This window comes from Mustela nivalis (assembly GCF_964662115.1).
Source record: "Mustela nivalis genome assembly, chromosome: X".
In the NCBI taxonomy this organism is placed as follows: Eukaryota; Metazoa; Chordata; class Mammalia; order Carnivora; family Mustelidae; genus Mustela; species Mustela nivalis.
In genome coordinates, this window is record NC_139040.1 from 94963741 (window position 1) to 94989527 (window position 25787).

A 25787-nucleotide genomic window follows, 5' to 3' on the forward strand; every position below is an offset into this window, starting at 1 on the left:
TTCCTGACATGTTAATTTTAGCCATTCTGACTGGTGTGAGGTGATATCTCATTGTGGTTTTGATTTGTATTTCCCTGATGCCGAGTGATGTGGAGCATTTTTTCATGTGTCTGTTGGCTATATGGATATCTTCTTTGCAGAAATGTCTGTTCATGTCTTCTGCTCATTTTTTGATTGGATATTTGTTCTTTGGGTGTTGAGTTTGCTAAGCTCTTTATAGATTTTGGACACTAACCCTTTATCTGATATGTCGTTTGCAAATATCTTCTCCCATTCTGTCAGTTGTCTTTTGGTTTTGTTAACTGTTTCCTTTGCTGTGCAAAAGCTTTTGATCTTGATGAAATCCCAATAGTTCATTTTGCCCTTGCTTCCCTTGCCTTTGGCGATGTTCCTAGGAAGATGTTGCTGTGGCTGAGGTCGAAGAGGTTGCTGCCTGTGTTCTCCTCAAGGATTTTGATGGATTCCTTTCTCACACTGAGGTCCTTCACCTATTTTGAGTCTATTTTTATGTGTAGTATAAGGACATGGTTCAATTTCATTTTTCTGCATGTGGCTGTCCAATTTGCCCAACACCATTTATTGAAGAGGCTGTCTTTTTCCCATTGGACATTCTTTCCTGCTTTGTCAAAGATTAGCTGACCATAGAGTTGAAGGTCTATTTCTGGGCTCCCTATTCTGTTCCACTGATCTATGCATCTGTTTTTGTGCCAGTACCATGTTGTCTTGATGATGACAGATTTGTAATAGAGCTTGAAGTCCGGAATTGTGATGCCACCAACTTTGGCTTTCATTTTCAATATTCCTTTGGCTATTTGAGGTCTTTTCTGGTTCCATATGAATTTTAGGATTATTTGTTCCATTTCTTTGAAAAATATGGATGGTATTTTGATAGTAATTGCATTAGATGTGTAGATTGCTTTAGGTAGCATAGACATTTTCACAATATGTGTTCTTCCAATCCAGGAGCATGGAACCTTTTTCCATTTCTTTGTGTCTTCCTCCATTTCTTTCATGAGTACTTTATAGTTTTCAGAGTATAGATTCTTAGCCTCTTTGGTTAGGTTTACTCCTAGGTATCTTATAGTTTTGGGTGCAATTGTAAATGGGATTGACTCCTTAATTTCTCTTTCTTCTGTCTTGTTGTTGGTGTAGAGAAATGAAACTGATTTCTGTGCATTGATTTTATATCCTGACACTTTACTGAATTCCTGTATAAGTTCTAGCAGTTTTGGAGTGGAGTCTTTTGGGTTTTCCACATATAGTATCATATCATCTGCAAAGAGTGATAGTTTGACTTCTTCTTTGCCGATTTGGATGCCTTTAAATTCCTTTTGTTGTCTGATTGCTGAGGCTAGGAATTCTAGTACTATGTTGAATAGCAGTGGTGATAATGGACATCCCTGCCATGTTCCTGATCTTAGCGGAAAAGCTTTCAGTTTTTCTCCATTGAGAATGGTATTTACGGTGGGTTTTTCACAGATGGCTTTGATAATATTGAGGTATGTGACCTCCATCCCTACACTTTGAAGAGTTTTGATCAGGAAGGGATGCTGTACTTTGTCAAATGCTTTTTCAGCATCTATTGAGAGTATCATATGGTTCTTGTTCTTTCTTCTATTAATGTGTTGTATCACATTGACTGATTTGCGGATGTTGAACCAACCTTGCAGCCCTGGAATAAATCCCGCTTGGTCATGGTGAATAATTCTTTTAGTGTACTGTTGAATCCTATTGACTAGTATTTTGGTGAGAATTTTCGCATCTGTATTCATCAAGGATATTGGTTTGTAATTCTCTTTTTTTGATGGGATCCTTGTCTGGTTTTGGGATCAAGGTGATGCTGGCCTCATAAAATGAGTTTGGAAGTTTTCCTTCCATTTCTATTTTTTGGAACAGTTTCAGGAGAATAGGAATTAATTCTTCTTTAAATGTTTGGTAGAATTCCCCTGAGAAGCCATCTGGCCCTGGGCTTTTGTTTGTTTGGAGATTTTTGATGACTGTTTCAATCTCCTTACTGGTTATGGGTCTGTTCATGTTTTCTATTTCTTTCTGGTTCAGTTGTGGTAGTTTATATGTCTCTAGAAATGTATCCATTTCTTCCAGATTGTCGAATTTGTTGGCATAGAGTTGCTCATAGTATGTTCTTATAATTGTTTGTATTTCTTTGGTGTTGGTTGTGATCTCTCCTCTTTCATTCATGATTTTATTTATTTGGGTCCTTTCTCTTTTCTTTTTGATAAGTCTGGCCAGGGGTTTGTCAACCTTATTAATTCTTTCAAAGAACAAGCTCCTAGTTTCATTGATTTGCTCTATTTTTTTTTTTTTTTTTTTGGTTTCTGTTTCATTGATTTCTGCTCTGATCTTTATGATTTCTCTTCTCCTGCTGTGTTTAGGGTTTCTTTCTTGTTCTTTCTCCAGCTCCTTTAGGTATAGGGTTAGGTTCTGTATTTTAGACTTTTCTTGTTTCTTGAGAAAGGCTTGTACCAGTATATATTTTCCTCTCAGGACTGCCTTTGCTGTGTCCCACAGATTTTGAACCATTGTGTTTTCCTTATCATTTGTTTCCATGATTTTTTTTAATTCTTCTTTAATTTCCTGGTTGACCCATTCATCCTTTAGAAGGATGCTGTTTAGTCTCCATGTATTTGGGTTCTTTCCTAATTTCCTCTTGTGACTGAGTTCTAGCTTCAGAGCATTGTGGTCTGAAAATATGCAGGGAATTATCCCAATCTTTTGATACCAGTTGAGACCTGATTTAGAACTCAGGATGTGATCTATTCTGGAGAATGTTCCTTGTGCACTAGAGAAGAATGTGTATTCTGTTGCTTTGGGATGAAATGTTCTGAATATATCTGTGATGTCCATTTAGTCCAGTGTGTCATTTAAGGCCTTTATTTCCTGTTGATCTTTTGCTTGGATGATCTGTCCATTTCAGTGAGGGGGAGTGTTAAAGTCCCCTACTATTATTGTAGGATTGTCAATGTGTTTCTTTGATTTTGTTATTAATTCATTTATATAGTTGACTGCTCCCACGTTAGGGGCATAGATATTTAAAATTGTTAGATCTTCTTGTTGGACAGATCCTTTGAGTATGATATAGTGTCCTTCCTCATCTCTTATTATAGTCTTTGGCTTAAAATCTAATTGATCTGATATAAGGATTGCCACCCCTGCTTTCTTCTGATGTCCATTAGCATGGTAAATTCTTTTCCACCCCCTCACTTTAAATCTGGAGGTGTCTTCGGATCTAAAATGAGTTTCTCATAGGCAATATACAGATGGGTTTTGGTTTTTTTTATCCATTCTGATACCCTGTGTCTTTTGTTTGGGGCATTTAGCCCATTAACATTCAGGGTAACTATTGAGAGATATGAATTTAGTGCCATTGTATTGCCTGTAAGGCCTGTATTGCCTCTGTTCCTTTCTGATCTACTACTTTTAGGCTCTCTCTTTGCTTAGAGGACCCCTTTCAATACTTCCTGTAGAGCTGGTTTGGTGTTGGCAAATTCTTTCAGTTTTTGTTTGTCCTGGAAGCTTTTTATCTCTCCTTCTATTTTCAGTGATAGCCTAGCTGGATATAGTATTCTTTTTTTTTTTTTTTCAAATAGCCTATGATTTTATTTTTTTTTTTTATAAATTAATTTATTTATTTTCAGATAAACAGTATTCATTATTTTTTCACCACACCCAGTGCTCCATGCAATTCGTGCCCTCCATAATACCCACCACCTGGTACCCCAGCCTCCCACCCCCCTGCCACTTCAAACCCCTCTGATTGTTTTTCGGAATCCATAGCCTCTCATGGTTCACCTCCCCTTCCAATTTCTCCCAACTCCATTCTCCTCTCTAACATCCCTTGTCCTCCATGCTATTTGTTATGCTCCACAAATAAGTGAGAACATATGGATATAGTTTCTTGGCTGAATTTTTTTCTCGTTCAGGGCTCTGAATATATCATGCCAGCTCTTTCTAGCCTGCCAGGTCTCTGTGGATAAGTCTGCTGCCAATCTAATATTTTTACCATTGTATGTTACAGACTCCTTTCCCCGGGCTGCTTTCAGGATTTTCTCTTTGTCACTAAGACTTGTGAATTTCACTATTAGGTGATGGGGTGTGGACCTATTCTTGTTGATTTTGAGGGGGGTTCTCTGCACCTCCTGGATTTTGATGCTTGTTCCCTTTGCCATATTAGGGAAATCCTCTCCAATAATTCTCTCCAATATACCTTCTGCTCCCCTCTCTCTTTCTTCTTCTTCTGGAATCCCAATTATTCTAATGTTGTTTCATCTTATGGTGTCACTTATCTCTTGAATTCTCCCCTCGTGGCCCAGTAGCTGTTTGTCCCTCTTTGTCCAGTAGCTGTTTGTCCCTCTTTTGCTCAGCTTCTTTATTCTCTGTCATTTGGTCTTCTATATCGCTGATTCTTTCTTCTGCCTCATTTATCCTAGAAGTGAGAGCCTCCATTTTTGATTGCACCTCATTAATAGCTTTTTTGATTTCAACTTGGTTAGATTTTAGTTCTTTTATTTCTCCAGAAAGAGCTTTTATATCTCCCGATAGGGTTTCTCTAATATCTTCCATGCCTTCTTCGAGCCTGGCTAGAACCTTGAGAATCGTCATTCTGAACTCTAGATCTGACATATTACCAATGTCCATATTGATTAGGTTCCTAGCCTTTAGTACTGACTCTTGTTCTTTTTTTTATGGTGAATTTTTCTGCCTTGTCATTTTGTCCAGATAAGAGTATATGAAGGAGCAAGTAAAATACTAAAAGGGTGGCAACAACCCCAGGAAAATATGCTTTAACCAAATCAGAAGAGATCCCAAAACGTGGGGGGGGGGGGGGAAGGGGATAAAAAGAGGTTTAGAAAAAAAAAAAAAAGAACCAATTAAAAAAGAAAACAAAGAAAATATTAGAAAAGAAATATATATATATATATTAGCTAAACTAGTTAAAAAACGTTAAAAAAAGAAAAGGGCAAAAGTTAAAAAAAATTAGCAGAAGAAGAAAAAAATAGAAAACGAAAAAAAAATTAAATTAATTGCAAGACTAAAGAATCATGGAGAGAAAGCCATGAGTTCTGTGCTTTGCTTTCTCCTCCTCTGGAATTCCGCTACTCTCCTTGGTATTGAACCTGCCCTCCTTGGTAGGTGAACTTGGTCCAGGCTGGATTTCTTGTTGATCTTCTGGGGGAGGGGCCTGGTGTAGTGATTCTCAAGTGTCTTTGCCCCAGGCGGAATTGCACCGCCCTTACCAGGGGCCAGGCTGAGTAATCCGCTTGGGTTTGCTTTCAGGAGCTTTTGTTCCCTGAAGGCTTTCCATAGAGTTCTAGAGGATGGGGATGAAAATGGCGGCCTCCCAGTCTCCAGCTGGAGGAGCGGAGAGCCTGGGGCCCCACTCCTCAGTGCGCCCTCAGAGAACAGCACCCATTAACTCCCGTGTCCCTGGCCTCAGGCCGTGCTCCGAGATCACTGAGCCTGCGACCAGTTCAAGGTAACCCCGAGGTGAGAGCTCACCCCTCGGCTCTGCCTCTGTAGCCGGCTTCCCCGTTCTAATACCTGCAAGCTCTGTGACACTCAGACACCCCCAGTCCTTCTGTGACCCTGCGGGACCTGAGGCCACGCTGACCCCGCGTGGGCTTCGCCCCGGTTTAGCCTCTGGAGCGATGTCCCTCAGCGCAAGACTGTTTAAAGTCCTGATTTTGTGCTCCGTTGTTCCGCCGCTTGCCGGGAGCCGAACCCTCCCCCCGGGGTCTATCCTCCTGTCGCTTTGGATTCACTTCTCCGCCAGTCCTACCTTTCAGAAAGTGGTCGATTTTCTGTTTCTAGAATTGCTGTTCTTCTTCTCTTCGATCTCCCATTGGATTTGTAGGTGTTTGCAATCTTTAGATAAGCTATCTAGTGATCTCCTGCTACCTGATGTAGTCTCAGCCTGCTACTTCTCTGCCATCTTGACCAAAAGCTTTTTTTCTAATCTTTGTTTGCATCCATTAAGTTCACCCCATGTCATAAGTCTGTTTTGTAGACAAAGGTATGTGTATAAGAAGTGTTTATTGGGGATGCCTGGCTGGCTCAGTCAGTTAAGTGTATGTCTTTGGCTCAGGTCATGATCCCTGAGTCCTGGGATCAAGTGCCACATCAGGCTCCTTGCTCACGGGGAGACTGCTTCTCCCTCCTCCTGCTCTACCTGCTGTTCCCACTACTTGTGCTCTCTCTCTGTCTCTGTCTGACAAATAAATAAATGAAATCTTTAAGAAAAAGTTTATTGCAGTTTTATTTGTAGAAGCAAAAACTAGCCATAAATATGGGAATATTTATAAAATAGAATACTATATAGTTATTATAATGATATAGAAATATCTAGTACCTATTTTTAAATTATAAAAAGCAAGTAGCCCAACCATATGCATATTATAATCCCATTTTTGTAAATAAACACATGCATGCATGTGAATTACAATCATATAGAAGAAGAGGGGGCCCTCAGTGGTACACTTGGTTAAGCATCTGACTCTTGGTTTTGGTTCAGATCATGATCTCAGGGTCATAGGATCAAGCCATATGTCAGCTTCCATGCTCAGTGCAGAGTCTGCTTGGGATTCTCTCTTCCTCTCCCTCTTAATAAATAAAATAATATATAAAAATACACGAGAATCTCTTAACCGTGGTTGTATCTTGGTCTGAAGTCATGTGATGGAGAGTAGATGGAGGGAATTTGACTTCAAAATTTATATTCTTCAAGTGTAATTTTTCTTCTTCTCCATTGTATTTATTTCTCCTCCTCCTCCTCCTTCTTCTTCTTCTTAAGACAATGTTTTTAGAGAACTATCTCTAAAGAGCAAGGGGAAAGTAAAGATATTTCCAGATAAAGAACTGAGAGTTTGCTACCATACATTCTTCAGAAAGAAAGATCCCATAATAAAAGTCCAAAATATAAAAATGGATGATAGGGGTGCCTGGGTGGCTCATTCCGTTAAGCATCAGCCTCTTGATTTTGGTTCAGGTTATGACCTCAAGGTCCTGGGATAAAGCCCCAAGTCAGGGCCACCCAAGCACCCCAAAAATAAATCTTAAAAACTTAATCCTAAATAAGGAAGGAAAAGAGGAAAAAATAGAAAAGGTGGGGGAAGCATAAGGCATAAATAAAATGGCAGCAGTTATTGCAGATGCATCAGCAATCACAGTAAATATAAATGGAGTACATTTATCAATTAAATGTCAGCAGTTGCTGGAATAAAGAAATAAAACCCGGGTTTGTGCAATTTACTAACAATACATAATGCTTCAGAAAGATAGAAGAGAATAGGTTAGGAAAGGTGTACAGGTAGGAAAATCTAACCAAAATGAATGTTGTATGGTTACATTACTATCAGACAAAAACAGATTTTACAATGACAGAGATAGCTAACTATACATTTAAAATCTCTTCCTTTTTATAGGGAGTTATTGCTGGGATGTGGCTGATCCATCAGTGATTAAATTTCCGAGTCCTTCTTTCACCTATGAGTGGTCATATGACTAATTTTTGCCAATTAACCACGAGTGGAATTGATGCCTGCTAAGCACAGGGCTCTGCATAGAGTGGCATAAAATGTATATGCATATTCCATTGTTTTGGGGGTAAACAAAATTTACCCCAAATATCACTTCCCAGTGTAAAAATGTTATTTTACTTTTTTCTAGGTTTCTCTTCTTTCTAGGTTCCTCTATTAACACAACTGTGTAAACATAAAACAAAATTGGGATCTCATTATATACACAGACTTGTCTAGATTCCTCATTAAACCCTATATTCTTACTTCTCTTCCAAGTTATCAAGTGCTCCTCCTAAGCATGACTTTCATTATTTATTTTTTTTAAAGATTTTTATTTATTTATTTGAGAGAGAGAGAGAGAATGAGAAAGAGAGAGCCTGAGATGGGCAAGGGTTAGAGGGAGAAGCAGACTCCCTGCTGAGCAGGAAGCCCGATTTGGGACTTGATCCTGGGACTCCAAGATCATGCCCTAAGTTGAAGGCAAACGCTTAACCAACTGAGCCACCCAGGCACCCTAAGCATGACTTTCAGATTTGCCACAGCAATCTATAGCTTAGCATAGTGCTGGACACAGGGTAACCTTTAATAAAGGCTGGCAATGAGTGATCAAGAGAAGGAGGTTGATGATAAGGAAGAAGATGGGGTATGTAGCACAGTTCATACCCACTCACCCCCTGACACCCATGGTAATAACTATCACTCCTTATATCTTTGTCTAATATCTCTGATAATTTCTTAAGGATAGATTGCTAGAAATAGAATTACTGGGTCCAAGAATACAAGTCTGTTTAAGACTCTCGATACAGATCATCAAGTGGATTGATCGAATTTATAATCTTCACAACTGCCTTGTAAAATGAGGATCATTATTCCCATTTAACAAATCAGATAATCAAGGCTCAGAGAAGATTAAGAAATTTGTTTCAAGTCACTACTAAGGCTGGACATTGAATCTAACTACAAAGTTATTTTTCTATTCGATTTCTAACTTACTTTGGGGCTTAGTTTTCACCTCCCCCAAATGTATGCTAAAACTCAAAAACAACTGGCCTGGATTCTTTAAAGATGTCGGTGTCATGAAAGACCAAGACACAAACAAGGAAAAACAAGTAGGAATCCTTCTAGATTAAAGGAGACTAAAGAGACATGTAGTGTGTGATCCTTGTAAAATCTGAATCTTTATTTGATTTTTTAAAAAGATTTTATTTATTTATTTGTGAGAGAGGGAGCATGAGCATGTGAGAGAGCATGAAGGGGAGGGGGCAGAGGGAGAGGGAGAAGCAGAGTTCTCACTGAGCAGGGATACCGAAGGGGGCTCAATCATAGGATACCAGGATCATGACTGGAGCCAAAGGCACATACTTAACTGACTGCACCACCCAGGAGCCCCAGAAACTGAATTTTTAAAAATCAACTATAAAGGATATTTTGAGGAAAGTCAGGGAAATTTAAATATAGATTATATATTACACAACAGAACTGTGCCAATGTTAAATTTTGCAATGTGAAAATCATAATGTGGCTATGCAAGAGAATGTCCTTATTCTTAAAAGATACACTTTGAAATATTAGAATTGAAGTGTCATGTCTGCAACAAACTCAAATTGTTCGGGAAAAGAAAGGAGGAAAGAAAAAGAGAAATGGGGTAAAAAAGGAAATTTAAAAAATATATATAGTAGGAGGAGAGAAAGGGAGAAAATAAATGTGCTACATCTGGTGAATCTTGGTGAAGTTGGTATATAGGGGTTCATTTTATAGATCTTGAAACTTTTCCAAAGTTTTAAAATTTTACAGAATAATATGCTCCTGAATAAAAAATAGATACCAAGACACGGCATTGATACTAGATCTTTAAAATGATTTCTAAGTAAATACATAAAATCTTTAAAAATAAGTAAATAGGGGTGCCTGGGTGGCTCAGTGGGTTAAAGTCTCTGCCTTCCACTCGGGTCATGGTCTCAGGGTCCTGAGATCGGGCCCTACATTGGGCTCTCTGTTCAGTGGGGAGCCTGCTTCCCCCTCTCTCTCTGCCTGCCTCTCTGTCTGCCTCTCTGTGTACTTGTGATCTCTCTCTCTCTGTCAAGTGAATAGATGGAATCTTTAAAAAAAAAAAAAGTAAATAAGAAAATAAATAAATAAAAACAATTTTTAAGGCTGTAAAGACTTTGCACAGATTTCCTTTCTTTCTTTTTTTTTCAATTTTTAAAAGATATTTATTTTTTTGAGAGAGGGAGAGCAAGAGTGAGCATTAGTAAGGGAGGGGCAGAGGCAAAGGGAGGGAATCTCAGGCAGACTCCCCAATGAGCATAGAGCTCAACACGAGGCTCGATCTCAAGACTCTGAGATCACAACCTGAGCCAAAATTAAGAGTTGGATGCTTAACTGACTGCACCATGGGGGTGCCCCTTCTTTGTTTTTAAAGTATTTGAGGGGCACTTGGCTGGGTCAGCTGCAAGAGTGTGCAACTTTATCTCAGAGTCACGAGTCTGAGCTCCATTTTGGGTGTAGAGATGACTTAAAGAAGTTTAGAAAAAAATGAAGTATTCGAAAAAATGCTTTAAAGAGAGCCCAATACCCTTTATACTCAAGGGACCCTAAAGAATTTCCCCCATCGCATGTGCACCCGAATGTTTATAGCAGCCATGTCCACAATAGCCAAACTATGGAAAGAACCTGGATGTCCATCAGCAGATGAATGGATAAACAAGTTGTGGTATATATACATAATGGAATACTATGCAGTCATCAAAAGAAATGAAATTTGCCATTTGCGACAACATGGATGGAACTAGAGGGTATTGTGCTGAGGGAAATAAGTCAATCAGAGAAAGACAATTATCATATGATCTCCCTGATACGAGGAAGTTGAGAGGCAACGTGGGGGGTATGTAGGGTAGGAAAAGAATAAATGAAACAAGATGGGATCGGGAGGGAGACAAACCATAAGAGACTCTTAATCTCACAAAACAAACTGAGGGTTGCCGGGGGAAACGGGGAAAGGGGGAGAGGGTGGTTGGGTTATGGACTTTGGGGAAGGTATGTGCTAGGGTGAGTGCTGTGAAGTGTATAAACCTGGCAATCCACAGACCTGTACCTCTGGGGCTAATAATACATTGTATGTTAATATAAAAATTTAAAAATTATAAAAAAAATTTAAAATAAAAAAGAATTTCCCTCATCCAGCTGCTTTTTAGGTGTTTAAATAATTGCTGCTGACTCATTTGTTTATGGTCCCTGGATTTTGTAGTTTTGTACTGTGATTATCATTATCTTGGTGATTAGCAATCTGATTACATAATCAGAGCTGGATTTTGTGTGTCTTCTTTCTCCATCCTAGGGGGCAATTATAACTTGTCCCTTGGAGGATCATGGCTGTGGGCACTAGGCAGTGGGAAAGCCTAGGGTTCTTTTCTCTATCTTTATTCTTTGTCTTTTTATTGGCTAGCTGTATCTGTCATGAATTAGTTGAGGGAAAATTAAAGTCTTAAGGTGTAATGTATTTTTCTGGTGCACTCTGTTTTTCAACCTAAAATATGCTATCTAAACTGTACACATTCATTGACAACAGCTGAGTTACAGGTTTTGTAATAGAAAATTCTCTTCAAAATTGTATAAATGTATACATCATATTTTCCTTTTTGAGGGAAAAACCATTTTAAAATACACTATTAAAAGTAGACTTGTTTAAAAATGGCATTACCTTTCCTCTTATCTAAATAAGCAGAATTTAATATTCTAGAGCTAACATTGTCATATTTCCACAATAGTAAAACAGTAATAAAAAAAGAGAATTGAGTCACCTTAGTTTCTTAATGGAAAGTTTGGCATATGTTAATTTCTGAGGGAGTTGCCAGTTATGTCTCCATGAATGCATTTTGTTTCTAGGTCAGTTCCACTTAAGAGCTGCACTGAAATTGGGGTGTAAACAGCTAGGCTAATGGGTGCATTTTTAATCCCCTTTGCCTGTTTCAGTCCCTCTGGGTTGCTTTGAGGAAGCACAAATCTCTCAGAAGGTCACTGGTTCAGCTGAATGCAGTGTTTCCTTCTAGCAACATCCCTTTGCATAATATTTGTTGGTGAGAAAACAAGGAAGACATTGATAAGGAATTAACATTAACTTGGGGTGAGATATTTATGAACAAATTTAACCAAAAGGCTTCCACAGTTTAATTGAGTTGAATTAACAATTGCCTGCTTCCGGGCAGGGTATATAGTTGGAGTCCCAGAATTGTCACAATTGGAATATGCTTTTAATGTTTATTTATTATTATATTTAATTTGAACTTTTTACTTTAAGAGAAGTTAAACTCACAGGTGAGTTTTATTTAGAAACAGTATAAAGATCTCAGGTTCTCATGTGTATCCTTCATTCAGATTTACCAGTTGTTAACATTTTGCAAAACTTGCTTTATCACTTTCTCTCTCTCTCTCTCTCTCTCTCTCTCTGGGCCTCTCTCTCTAATATATATCATTATAATTAGTTATAATTATATGCAAAAATACATAAATAAATATATTTATATTCAACATAAATACAAAATATATTTTTAAATAATGCAACTAATTACATATAATCTTTATTGTTACTATTCTCTCTATATTTTATTCTTCTTCTTATTTTATTAGTTTTCTAAGTCATTGGAGAGTGAATTGCAGACTTTTAAAAAAATTTTTATTTATTTATTTGAGAGAGAGTGAGAGAGGGAGAACATGAGAGGGGAGAAGGTCAGAGGGAGAAGCAGACTCCCCATGATGTTGGAGCCCGATGTGGGACTTGATCCTGAGAGTCTGGGATCATGACCTGAGCTGAAAGCAGTGGCTTAACCAACTGAACCACACTGGTGCCCCATGAACTGCAGACTTTATGTCCTTTTAGCCCCTAAATATTTCAATGTGTGTAACTTTTCTTTCATTGTTTTTTTTTTAAAGATTTTATTTATTTATTTGAGCGTGAGAACAAGCAGAGGGGAGAGGCAGAGTGAGAAGGAGAAGTAGGGTCTCCGATGAGCAGAGAGCCCGATGAGGGGCTCGATCCCAGGACCCTGAGATCATGACCTGAGCCAAAGGCAGACACTTAATAAGTTGAGCCACCTAGGGGCCCCTCAACATTTATATCTTAAGAACAGGGACCTGTTGTCTTTCATAACCATCGTAAAATGACTAAATTCAGAAAATATAACATGGCAACAATATTATGATCTATGATAACGAGCATATTTAAATTTTGTCAGTTTTTCAAAAAATGTCTTTTTAAAATTAAATTAAATTAAATTAAACTTTTATTTTTATTACTTTATTTTTTTTTTAGATTTTTACTTATTTACTTTACAGAGAAGGAGAAAGAGCATAAGCAGGGGAAGTGGCAGGCAGAGGGAAAGGGAGAAGCAGACTGCTAGCTGAGCAGGGAGCCTAACATGGGACTCAGTCCCAGGACCCTGGGATCATGACTTGAGCTGAAGGCAGACACTTAACCAGCTAGGTGCCCCAATGTCTTTTTTTTTTTTTTTAAGATTTATTTGAGAGAGAGACAGACAGACAGACACAGAGAGAGAATGAGAGAAGGAGGTGGGAGGAGGGAGAGAGGGAGAGAGAAATTTAAACAGACTCTGCACTCAGCATGGAGCCAGATGAGGGGATCTGATCTCACAACCCTGAGACACCAAGAATTGGTTGCTTAACCACCTGTGCCCCTAGGCACCCCCCCCCAATAATGTCTTTTATAGCAAAATTTCCCCCCTTTGATCCAGAATGCAATCCAGGGTCATATTACCCACTTATCAGTCACATCCCCTTTAGAGATATGACTTTATCCCTTTAATCTGGAAGTTTCTCTGTTTTTCTTTTTCTTTCATGATATTGACATTTTAAAAATCGTACAGGCCAGTTGTTTAGTAGAATATCCCTCAATTTCGGTTTCTATATTTATTGACAGTTAGATTCGGATTGTGCATATTTGCCAGCAATATCAGAGACGTGGTGATGTGCTCTTCCCAGTGCACGAGATCAGGAGGTCCATTTGTCCCACTTGATAACGCTAACTCACTTGGTTGAGGAAGTAGCCACCATGTTTCACCACCATAAATTTCCTATTTTTCCTTTAACATGCAATGTTTTTTGAAGCTTCTACTTAATATTTTATGGTGGCTAAGGGTAGTAGTACAGATGGAAAGTGGTGCAGAGTTGTAGATTGGGTACAAACACAATAAAGGTAACTCTGCTATTCGAATAAAATTTAGAAATCTGATTATAGGTTTGGCTGTTGCACACAATAAGACTTTGTGTTCATTCACATAGAATTGTATTATGTGATTATTTGTTTCAAACTTTATTTTTTTAGATTTACTTATTTATTTATTTTAGAGACAGTAAGAGAGAGAGCACAAGCAGGAGGGCCAGAAGGAGAAGGAGAGAGAATCTCAAGCGGATTCTGCAAGCTTTTGAGGGGCTCAATCTCACGACCTTGAGCTGAAGCCAAGAGTCCAGGGCTTAAAGAACTGGGCCACCCAGGCACCCTGTATTAACACTTTAAATAAAGTATCCCAACCTTGTGTCTACTCTTGGTCTCCTTGGGTGTGCTTTGAGTTGTAGAGAACGTAAATATAATTCTATTTCAATTGCACCTAGATTTTATATTCTAATATGGAACCTTGGACAGGGAATAACAGACATTTGTATTTGGCAATAAACATTTAAATGAAACAATCAGATGTTTCTTCCTTAATGGCTACCTATGAAATCTTAAAAACCAAAGCAAACATGAGTTTGGCCACGATGTGGACCCATGGAACATCTTAAAAACAACACAGATTGGAGGAATATGCTTCTATGTGTCAGCGTTGAGAAAAATTTTATTCCCTAGATGATCTCACACACATCAGGCAATCATCCAATAATGATAAGCAATTACTACTAATAACGAGGAAGCATCTCTGTGGGCTCAGGGTACCCACAGCTCACGTTGCACATCATTAGGGGGGCCCCGGATTTATTTCTTTGTGGCTCCTTTTCTCTGAGTACATCAAAGCCTGAAGCAGAATACAGTGATTTAAAAAGATAGACACAGTCAATGTATTGACCCCTGAAATTGGCTGCCTGCAAATCTGTGGCTGCTTCTCATTTCTGGGAAACCTACTTAATAACTCCATCTCCTAGGGGTCCCTGCATGGCGCAGTTGTTAAGCATCAGGTCATGATCCCAGCATCCGGGATCGAGCCCCACATCGGGCTCCCTGCTCTGCGGGAAGCCTGTTTCTCCCTCTCCCACTCCTCCTGCTTGTGTTCCCTCTCTGACTGTCTCTCTCTCTGCCAAATGAATGAATACAATCTTAAAAAGACAAAACAAACAAAAAAAAACTCTGTCTCCGAATCTCTGCCTGGCTCGAACAGCATTTTGATAGGTTCTAACTTTGTTGGAATGGGGAGTGGGAAAACTGCCAACCTGGATCATGACATTGGAATCTTAAGCTTCTCTGTGTATCAAAACTGACCTATCAGTATGATTTTAAAATGGCTTTACAAATTCTCATCCCCTCTGCATACAAAGATTGACAGTAAATAGAATCCTTGAATTAGAATCTGTTTTAAGTTTTCCAGACTATCGATCCTCTTTTCTTCTTTAAACATGATAAATGTTAAATGCAAAACATCCACAACCCTCTGAAAGAATGCTCCCAAGAGCAAGGAGGGAATTCACATAGCATTGACCACCATTTTAGCTGGTCTGCGGTCATATAATAATTGTTAGATTTTGAGGTTTTCTGAATGAATTACGATGTTATCATAATTCATATGTCACTATTCCTGGATTAGAGAAAGTTCTGTTTTTAACTTAATAACCAAGCTTTAAAATGGATCTTACTTCTCAAGGGTGGATTTTCATTTAAGGCCAGGCCACATGTGAGTTTCCATTGTTGCCATAGTAGATTACCATGATTTGTGCTTTAAAACAAAATCTGTTCATTAGTTCACAGTTCTGTAAGTCAGAAACCTGGATACAGCATGGCGCGATTGAATCTTCTGCCTCGGGTCTTACCACACGAAAATCGAGGTGTTGGCAGGCCCTTTCTGGAGGTTCTGGGAAGATTCTACCTCCAAACACATTCAGATTGTTGGCTGAATTTAGTGCCTTGTGATTACAGGACTGAGGTCTTCGTTTTCTTGTTGGCTGTCTGTTGGGGGCTGGATGGTCTGGGTTCCTAGAGGCTGCCCACATTCCTTCTCATGCTTTCTGTGACCCCCTCCAACAAAAGCTGACTAAGTCCTTCCTATGGTTCAGATGTCCCTGACTTTTCTTACTGCCACGTCTCTCCTCTGCTTCCTGTCAGAGATAGTTCTCTACTTTTAAGGACTCAAGAGATTAGATCGAGCCTACTTGGAAAATCTAGGATAATTATCCTATCTTAAGGTCCATAACCTTAATGGCATCTGGAAAATCCCTTCCACCATGTAAGGTAACGTATATATAGATTCCAAGGGTTAAGGCAGGACATCTTTGGGAGGCCATTATTTGGCCTACTACAGGCCATTAAAAAGAAAAGAGAGAGGGAGAGAGAGAGAGAGGACAAGACAAGACTGAAGGTTTATTATAATTTGGGATTTTCAAACAAAGAGATTGGTAGCTTAGTACATAGTACCTCTATAAAGCATGGTGCCTGACTGAGTACAGGAGTCTTGGAGATGAACAACTGACAAGCCCAGATATTGTTTTAATACGGATCAGTTCACCAGGAACTTTGGGGTGAATGAGGGGATGAATTTATGGAACTCTAATCCTAGAGACTGCCCCCAGACTCAAAAAGAGTGGCGGACCTTTTGGGAAAGATATGTGCCCTTCCTGGGTCCCTCAGTGACCTCTTTACAAACAAAGTGGGAACAGCAAATCATCTGTGGGTATAAGACGTGGCAAAGAGATTCTAAATGAGTTTAGATATTCTCTGGTTAATACAAACATGACTTGGGCACCTAGGTGGCTCAGTTAGTTAAACATCTGCCTTTGGCGGCTCAGTCAGTTAAGCATCTGCCTTTGGCTTAGGTCATGATCTCGAGGTCCTGGGATTGAGCCCCTCTTCAGGGCTCCCAGCTCAACAGGGAGCCTGCTTCTCCACCCTCCCACCCCACTCTTAAGCTCTTTCTCTCTCTCACCTAAATAAATAAATAAATAAATAAAATCTTAAAAAAAAATTATACAAGGACTTTAAAAAAATACAAGCATTACTTGTATCCATCAGTTATTAAGGTGTTAAAAGACACAATAAGATGTTAACGGCTACAAATGTTGACAGCCATTTTAATTTGGGTGACAATAACAATAACCAGTCACCACTGGCTGGAATGGCCTTATAAATAAGGTCACAGGAGGATCTTCACTTGAAGAAAAGAAAAATTCAAGATATTCTTTGGTTTTGTTATTATTGTACTTCTTTTTCCCAGAAAGGACAACTCAATGAAAAACGCAGATAAAAATTAACATTTCCCACTGAAAAATTTCTAATTTTGATATAGGCTAAATTAAAGGCTATTAGGTCCCTTAATAGTGTAAAGTTATTTTGGGGGGAAATAGGCTCAGGAAACCCAGCATTAGATAAGTCAAAGCAGAAGACTAAAGAATAACATGCATATTAAAGTCTTTATTGTATATATCATATAAAACAGAATATGAGGCCATATACCAAAACGGCAACAGAGTTGATCTCTGGGAAGTAAGACTGTAAATATTTAAAATTCTTTTCTTTGGGGCACCTGGGTGGCTCAGTCTGTTAGGCATCCGACTCTTGATTTCAGCTCAGGCCATGACCTCAGGGTCCTGAGATTGAGACCTCTTCCTTGGGGGGGGGGGGTCCCTGCTCAGTGGGGAGTCTGCTTGAGATTCCCACTCTCCTTCTTCCTGGCCGCCTGTGCCAATGTGACCCGTGTCCTTATAAGAAGAGAGGTCAGGGGCCCAAGCACAGCGGAAACATCATGTGAGGACCCAGAGATAAGACAGCAGCAGTCTGTAGCCCCCAAAGAGAGGCCTCCGAGGAAAGCAAGCTCCGCGGGCACCTTGATTTTAGATTTCAAGGCCCCAGAGCTGTAAAGAAAACATGTCTTCTGTGTAAGCGAGTCAGGCTGTGTCATTTTGTTACTGCAGCCTGAGCAGACCAACATGACATCAAAAACCTAAACCTCTGCTTCCCTTCCTGCATTCGTGTAGAGCGCCAGCAGCGCCGGGAGAAAGTGAATCTGGGGCAGCCAAGGCCATGAGCAACCAGTCAGGGCGGGGGAAGTGTGCAGCGCAGGGCGGGAGGCAGAGGCTCCGCGAGCTCCGAGCGGTGAAGGCGCATACAGAGAATCACAGGTCAGAAACCGGGGCGGCAGGCAGGCAAGAAACAGAGGGCAAGGTTCGTGTCCTTAGGTCAGGGGGATAGTCCCAGATGGAGAATGTTCTAAGGGAAGGGGTGGGCATATAACGAAAGACATTGAGCCCAAAGAAAACAGATCCGGAGGCAGACTCATTTTCCTTTTGTAAATAACATGTATTCGTTTGCATTTGGTTATAAAAGAGTAACATGCTTATTGTAGAACGTTTAGAAAATGCAGAACAGAATTAAATGTATACGTGCCCCTACGCAAACCTCACGCACAAGCCTCAGCCCAAGACAGAAGCACTGTGAACGTTTTGCCGTGCTCCCTTTCGGTCATTTTCCATGTACCTATAACACATTTAAAAAGCATCCTCACTGCCCTGTACCCTGTAGTCCGTTTCTATTGTTCATCCTCTGAACAGTTAACAATGTAGCAAGAGCGTGTCTTGTTATAGGAGCCTCAGGGAGTTGGTCTGCCCAATGCCGGTGGCTGATGGCAGATCGAAGGGGAATGTGGCTTAACACTTTTGCAGGGACCCTTGAACCTGAGAGAGTACTGGCAGGCTTTAAAAAGAAAACCAAAATAGATAGCTTCATCTCACTTTACTCGAGGTCTGCCATGAAGCTGTTGCCATGGTCAGTGATTGCATTAGAAAAAAGAAGTCTCAAGTTCGAGAAATCCATAATTTAGATATTTTTTAAAAAAACCGTATTAGTGACATTGTATTATGGTTTATTGAGTTTAGAAATGTACCAATGGCTGCCTCCAGCCTTCCAAAGCTTTTTGCTAAAGCAGCCTGTACTTGTCAAAAAATTGCTCTAAATAGCTTGCAAACCACTTGAATCTGCCTCTTTTATGTAGTAAAATTGGTCAGTTTCCCAACAGTAAAGAAGAGGGAAAATATAGATTGGCAGCAACCAACACTGCCCTGAGAACAACATCGGCTTTCTAAATCCAGGGCTTTTTAGTAGGAGACATAAGTAATTACAGCCTTATGTAGCTGTTAACTAACGTTTTCAAACCCCAGGAAAAAAGAGCATTCTTTTGTTGGCTTTTGTTTCTGCTTTGAGCTCAGGGCTGTAATTCCTCATCCTGCTGGGCTCATCAGGGACAGTGGCGACTTTTTGCTAACCAGATCTAGATCTGCAGTCCCAAATGGGCACTTTAAATCACACCCAGAAGCAAATTGGAAGCCCTTGTCTTGTGGTAAGGAGGGATATTTTGTGAGATGGTTACAACCTTCTGCAGCTGGGCTTGAACTTGGCCCACACTTTTGTGGTTGCCCCTGGGAGAGCCTTCTGGCTTTTTCACTTCAGACAAAGTAAAGGAATGACCGTTTTCAGGTGTGCATGTGCGTGCACGCATGTGTTTAATTGGAGTAAAGATTCGTAACATAAAATGTATCATTTCAACCATTTTTCTAAGTGTCCAGTTCTATAGCATTAAGTTTATTTGTGGCTGTGCAACCATCACCGCCACCCATTTCCAGACCCTTTTCATGTTCCCCAAGTTCCTTCCCTGTTTAACACCAACTCCTCAGTCCCTGTCTCCCCCAGACTCTTGCAACTGCCATTCTGTTTTCCGCCTCCATGAATGTGACTACTCCAGGTATTTTGTGTAGGTGGAATCTTAGAGTTATTGTCTTTTTGTGACTGGCTTCTTTCACTTAGCATGAAGCCTTTAGGGTCTGTAACATGTTGTAACACACATCAGAATTTCACTCCTTTTCAAGGTCAAATGATATTCCATTGTGTGTATACACTGGATTTCGTTTATCCACTCATCTGTTGACAGAACACTTGGGTTGCTTCTCCCTGTTCGGTAGAATAATAATGCTGCCATGAACACGGGTGGAACAAAATCTCTCGGAGTTTTTGCTTTCAGTTCTTTTGGGGATTTCCCCAGAAATGGAATTGCTGATCATATGGTAATCCCATGTTGACGTTTTTGAGGAAATGCATATTGTTTCCCAGAGTGTTGGACTATTTTACATTTCCAGCAGGGTTTGCAAGGGCTCCAATTTCTTCAGATGTGTTTTAAAACACCCACAATTGGCGTGCCTCGGTGGCTCAGTCTGTTAAGCCTCCCACTCCCGATTGCGGCTCAGGTCATGATGTCAGGGTTGTGGGATCGAGCCCTGTGTTGGGCACTCCTCTCAGCAAGGAGTCTTCTTTTCTCCCTCTCCCCTGCCCTGTGTGCTAGCTCACTTGCTCTTTCTTAAATGAATAAATAAATCTTGAAAAAAATAAAGTGCCCACATTCACATCACCAAATCACCATTTTCATTGCCCCAGAGAGCTTGGTTAAAAGTGATTCCCAAACTCTGGTGCAGTTAAGAGTAACCCAAGGAGTGTGTTAAAATGTAGATTATTGGCTCCACATGAGAGATTCTCATTTCGTAGGTCTTCGGTGAGGCCCAGGAATCTGAATTTTTTTCACACCAGTTGCCCCAACTGGTTCCGATGGAGGTAGGTCTATGGACTAAACATTGAGAAAAAGTCAGATAAAAGGTCCAAACTTGGAAATTTAGAATCCCTTCCAAAGCTGAACTTTGGGGTTTTGCATGTCTGTGAGTTCGGCCCACTCTGACATGTCAGTGAGTTTTTGCTCTGGGGTTGAATGACCACGTGCGGCCAATGTTGGAAAAATTGATTATAAAACTCCTGGAAGGAGTGTCTCATAGAAGCTACTTTCTGACTTCTTCAGCTGTCCACATTTCAGTCATCTTCTACAGTGTCTCCTATTTATGCTTTTCTGTGTTTTTTAAATGTCTGACATTGAACATCCATTACTCTTCTGATTAGAAAAACGACCCTCAAACTCTGACAACAAATAAAAATTCTTTGCACATTCAAATATTTCCTCTACCAGGTCTTCTTCAGCTCCCACTTCCCTTCTGCCTGAGATATATCAGTCCCTCCGAGTGCAGGCCTTCCTGGCATTTGGTTTCTAATTCTTCTAGACTGTGTCTCTCATTGAGTTACAGTGGTTGCATTTATTTTATTTTATTAAAAAAAAAACAGCAGTTGCATTTAATAGAAACTTGAACAAGACAGGCTGGTGATTCTTTCCAGCAGGGCCTCATGGGTAATGGGATTCACTTTGGAGGCTGGGACACTGGAGTTCAGCATCAAACCCAGACACAATTAGATTCAGGAGACTGCTAGCTTACGGGAGATATCAACTTATTAAATTACAGTGAGAAATAGAAGATCAGCAAATAGAACTACTTATGTGAGTAGGTCAGCATGTTTTTCCTTGTAGAAATGACTACCTGGGAGACCAAGTGACTACCAGTGGATGAATATTGGGTGAGCGTGGGAATCAGAACACAGGAAATCAGATGGTTAAATTGCTGGTGTCATAAAGCTACTGTCCACCTGACAGAGCCGTTTCCCCTCTGGAGCCGCATTTGCCAAAAGTTCCAGAACACATGGGCCAGAGAGTCAAAAAGAGAGTTCACGGGCGCCTGGGTGGCTCAGTGGGTTAAGTCACTGCCTTCAGCTCAGGTCATGATCTTGGGGTCCTGGGATCAAGTCCTGCATCGGGCTCTCTGCTCAGCAGGGGGCCTGCTTCCCTTCCTCTCTCTCTGCCTGCCTGTCTGCCTACTTGTGATCTCTCTCTGTCAAATAAATAAATAAAATCTTTTTTTTTTTTTTTTTAAAGAAAAAGAGAGTTCACCTCTTGACCATTGTGGAGATCCATAGGCAGGTTTGTTCTTTTGTTCTCTTTGTTTCTGTATTCCACGCAGAATATCGCCTAACACCATCTCCTGGTCTCGCTCAGGTACCTGTTAGTGTTGAGACTGGACCTGGACTGGGGGTTGGGGGGAGACACAGAAAGATCTGCCTTAGGTGCTGAAGCCTACTTCAACTTCAGCAGACACAAGGGGTGTCATAAGTGTGACCAAATCAGGTATTGAGGCTGAAAGATAGAAAATGACAACAGGAAAGAAGACAGTAGAAAGCCCTTAAGTAGATCAGAAGACAAAGCCAGGGGTGCAGAGAGTGAATGGACTCAGAGTAATTCTCATGGATATGGTCTCCGGATGCTGGCAGAGGCTTGAGGAGAACTCAGAGCCTGTCTCGGGGACATGACACCCCCCCCCCCCAGGCTTACAGACCTGGTCCTGTTTATCGCATCTGACTCTGGTGCTTTCCAAGTATTTCTGTCAAAAGCACATCTATAAACCATCTATTAGGTGGGGTGGTTCCTATAAATGGCTGAGCTCATTTATTTTATGGTAATTTTCACTCAGAGGATGACTTTTATCTGACCTCATTAACAAATTCTGAGGTCATGTTACTGGACCCCATGGAAGTTATTTATATGTCTGGTTACCCTACTAGGCAAGGAATATCATGAATCCTGTCTGTGTGTTCTCACCACCAAAAGCAAGTGCTTTAAAGACAATTTGAAGTTCAGTGAAAGTTTGGTAACTACATACATAATATAATTAATTAAGTAAGTAATTGTGTTCTCAGAAAACGGGCCAATTAATTTCAGGGTTTCTGTTTCTTGCTGCTCACCATGATGAACAGAATTTGTGTATTATTCAGATCATCCAATTCTCCTGAAGTACCATCACATTTGCCATTGATTTTTTGTTTTCTTTACTTTGTATTTTTTAACATTTATTTTAGAGAAAGAGAGAGCATGCATGCAAGCGGGTGGGGGGATAGAGCAGAAGGAGAGGGAGAGAGAATCTCAAGCAGACTTCCTACTGAGCACCGGGACTGATGTGGGGCTCAATCTCATGACCCTGAGATCATGATATGAGTCAAAACCAAGAGTCGGGTGCTGTACCAACTGAGCCAGCCAGGTACCCCTGAATTGTATGCTTTAAATGTATGGATTGTACAGTAAAAGAATTATATCTCAACTAAACTGTTAAAAAATCAATGGCAGGGGCACCTGGGTGGCTTAGTCTGTAGAGCATGCAAATTTTGATCTCAAGGGGTTGTGAGTTCAAGTCCCACTTTGGGCATACCACCTACTTAAAAAAATAAATAAAAATAAAGCTTACAATTCAATGGTTTTTAGTATATTTACAGATAAGTGCAACCACCACCACAAACAATTCTAGAACATTTTCATCACCTCAAAAAGAAATCCTGCACCCGTTAGCTGTCACCCTTTTTGTAATTACCCCCGTCCAGCCCTAAAAAATCACTCATCCACTCTTCGTCTCTCTAGGTTTGCCTGTTGTGCATATTTCATATAAATGGAATCATGTAATATGTGGGATTTTTGTGACCATCTTCTTTCACTTAGCATAAACTTTTCAGATTGGTCCATGTTGTCCATGTGTCAGTACCCCATTCCTTTACATGGCTGAATAATATTCCATCGTATGGATATACTACTTCCATTTATCCATTCATCAGTAGATAACATTTGGGTCACTTTTGGCTGTTATGAATAATACTGCTATGAACAGTTGTGTACAAGTTTTCATTTCACTGGAGCATATAACTGGGCATGAAATTATTGGTTCCTATGGAAATTTTATATTTAACATTTTGAGAAACTGCCAGATTATTTAGCAAAGCAGCAAATCACTTTCTAATCCAACCATCAATGATTGAAGGCTCCAATTTTTCCACATCCTTGTCAATACTTGTTACTAACTGACTTTTTGATTAGAATCATCCTAGTGGGTATGAAATGGTATCTCGTTGTGGTTTTGATTTTCATCTCCCTGATGACTAATAGTGACTAGTCTCTCTTCATGTGGTTATTGGCCATTTGTATCTCTTCCTTGGAGAAATGTCTGTTCAGATCCTTTGTCCATTTTTTAAATGGTTTGTCTTTTTATTACTGAAGTACAGAATTCTTTATATAGTTGAGATACAGGTCTCTTATCAGGTATACTATTGAAAATAGTTTTTTTCCCATCCTGTGTGGTCTTTTCACCTTCTGATGGCATCCTTCAGAAGCACAAACGTTTTAAATTTTGATGAAGCTCCATTTATCTTTTTGTTTTTCCTAACCACACCCACAACCTGGTATCTGGGTGAATGACTCACTGTGTCATGATGGGCTACAATTACATTTTTCTTTTCAAATACAACATGCATTAAAGTTTAGAGTACTTGATTGAGTTCATTTAGTCATCATCATACCAAAGGCACCCATGAGGGAACACAGATCAACAATTCCTGCTTCAGCACAAAGGGTAAAAAAGAAGAAATTCAATCTCTACTTCCTACATCACCAATCTGTTTGACATCTCTTTTGTACCTTTTAATGTCCCTCCTTTTGAGATAAAACTTTAGTAACCGATTTATATAATGGCTTCACTTTTTCCATGGACTTGTTGAGTGGCCAACGTTGCAGACACGTCTTTTTCAGGAAGAATTGTTATTTTAATAACATTGATTTTTTCCAGCAGTGATAATGGCACAGCACTCTTCCTGGACAATGAGTTTGGAATAGCTCACAATGGGGGACTGAGATCGAACTTGAAGGATTTACCTAGCCAGAAGATTTATACAACTTACTCTGTGTTGAGTCCTTATCAAAGTTGGTCGAAGTGGCATTCAGTTTTAGTTCTCTCTCCTCTTAACAAACTTATTGCTGAGGTCTATAGCTCACACACTGTATTTTTAAACCAGGGACTAGAAAGGAAGGGCAGATTACCATTTCTCTAGTTCTTTGGGAGCCTGCTCCCATGGCGTGAGGTCATGAGTTAATTTATCACAAATGATTACTTTTCAGACCAAGTTACTGTTGGCCATATGTTTGAAAAACATAGCCAAAGTATGTAGCTGTTGTAGTTATACTAGTAAGTACAACACAATGTAAACAATTTTCCAAAGACAAAGTATCCTCTGAGACAGATCCTGGCAGAAAAAAGGGAATAAATGATTTTCTAAAACTGCACACCAGAAACAACATGAGCATTGACGTCATTCTTTCTCTTCAGTAATTAGAAGACGTGCAGATGAGTAGAATAGATAAAACGTTTTCATGTCACTTACCTGGTTATTGATTCCGAGATTTCACCTTTGACCTATCAAACTCTCTAGGGAGTTTCCTCCAGAGTAAATGCTTGGGGAAGATATATATATATATATATATATATATATATATATATATATATATATCAGTGAGAAGTTTTATTTTTTTCAAAAAATCAATTCCCTACGGGAGCCAAGTCCCTGGTGAAGTGGTTCGTAAGCAACAAAATCCTCTGGAGAATTGCTGTTTCCTTCCAAAGATTCTGTTGTTGTTGTTAAGGCTACAAGAATCACCCTCTTAAAATGTGTTTTTGAAAAAAATGAATTAGTAACAAACTTCAACGTTTTAAAATTCTATTAAAATGCCAACTGATCTCTTTCAGGAATGGTTGAGTTTCTTTCAGCCTCCAGAGCCGTAGTAATTTTTGTTATTTGCCATGTGAGCACTCGTGCTTACGGAGAATTATAGGCATGCAGTTATATTTAAAGTGAATATTATTTAAGTATTGAAGGGTATGGAATTATATTCATTGAAACATAATTAAAGTACAGAGACATGTAATAATAAGTGGGTGGAAGTATGTGCAATAATAGTTCAAGGTAATCACTGCATTACGATTGTGCCGCAGATTACAGGAAAATATAATGAGGTCTTCATTTAATTAGCGCACTTTAATTCTGAGCCCGATTAGAGGCAAAGGGCACTTCACAGAAGTGCCAGGGCCTGTTCTTACTACAGAAACAGGTGAAAATGGTGTTCTGAAAAGATTCTAATTTGAGTTTAGGAGTAGCCAGTGAAATGAGAGAATTTTTACCTCTTATCCCATTACTTGTTGTGTGGACACAGGATAGAATCCTTCTGCTAAGGTGGTGCAAATAATTCCTGAATGGAGCACCCAAGTGTCTCCCAGTGGATCCCCATCTATCACTTCCTACCTTAGCTCACATTA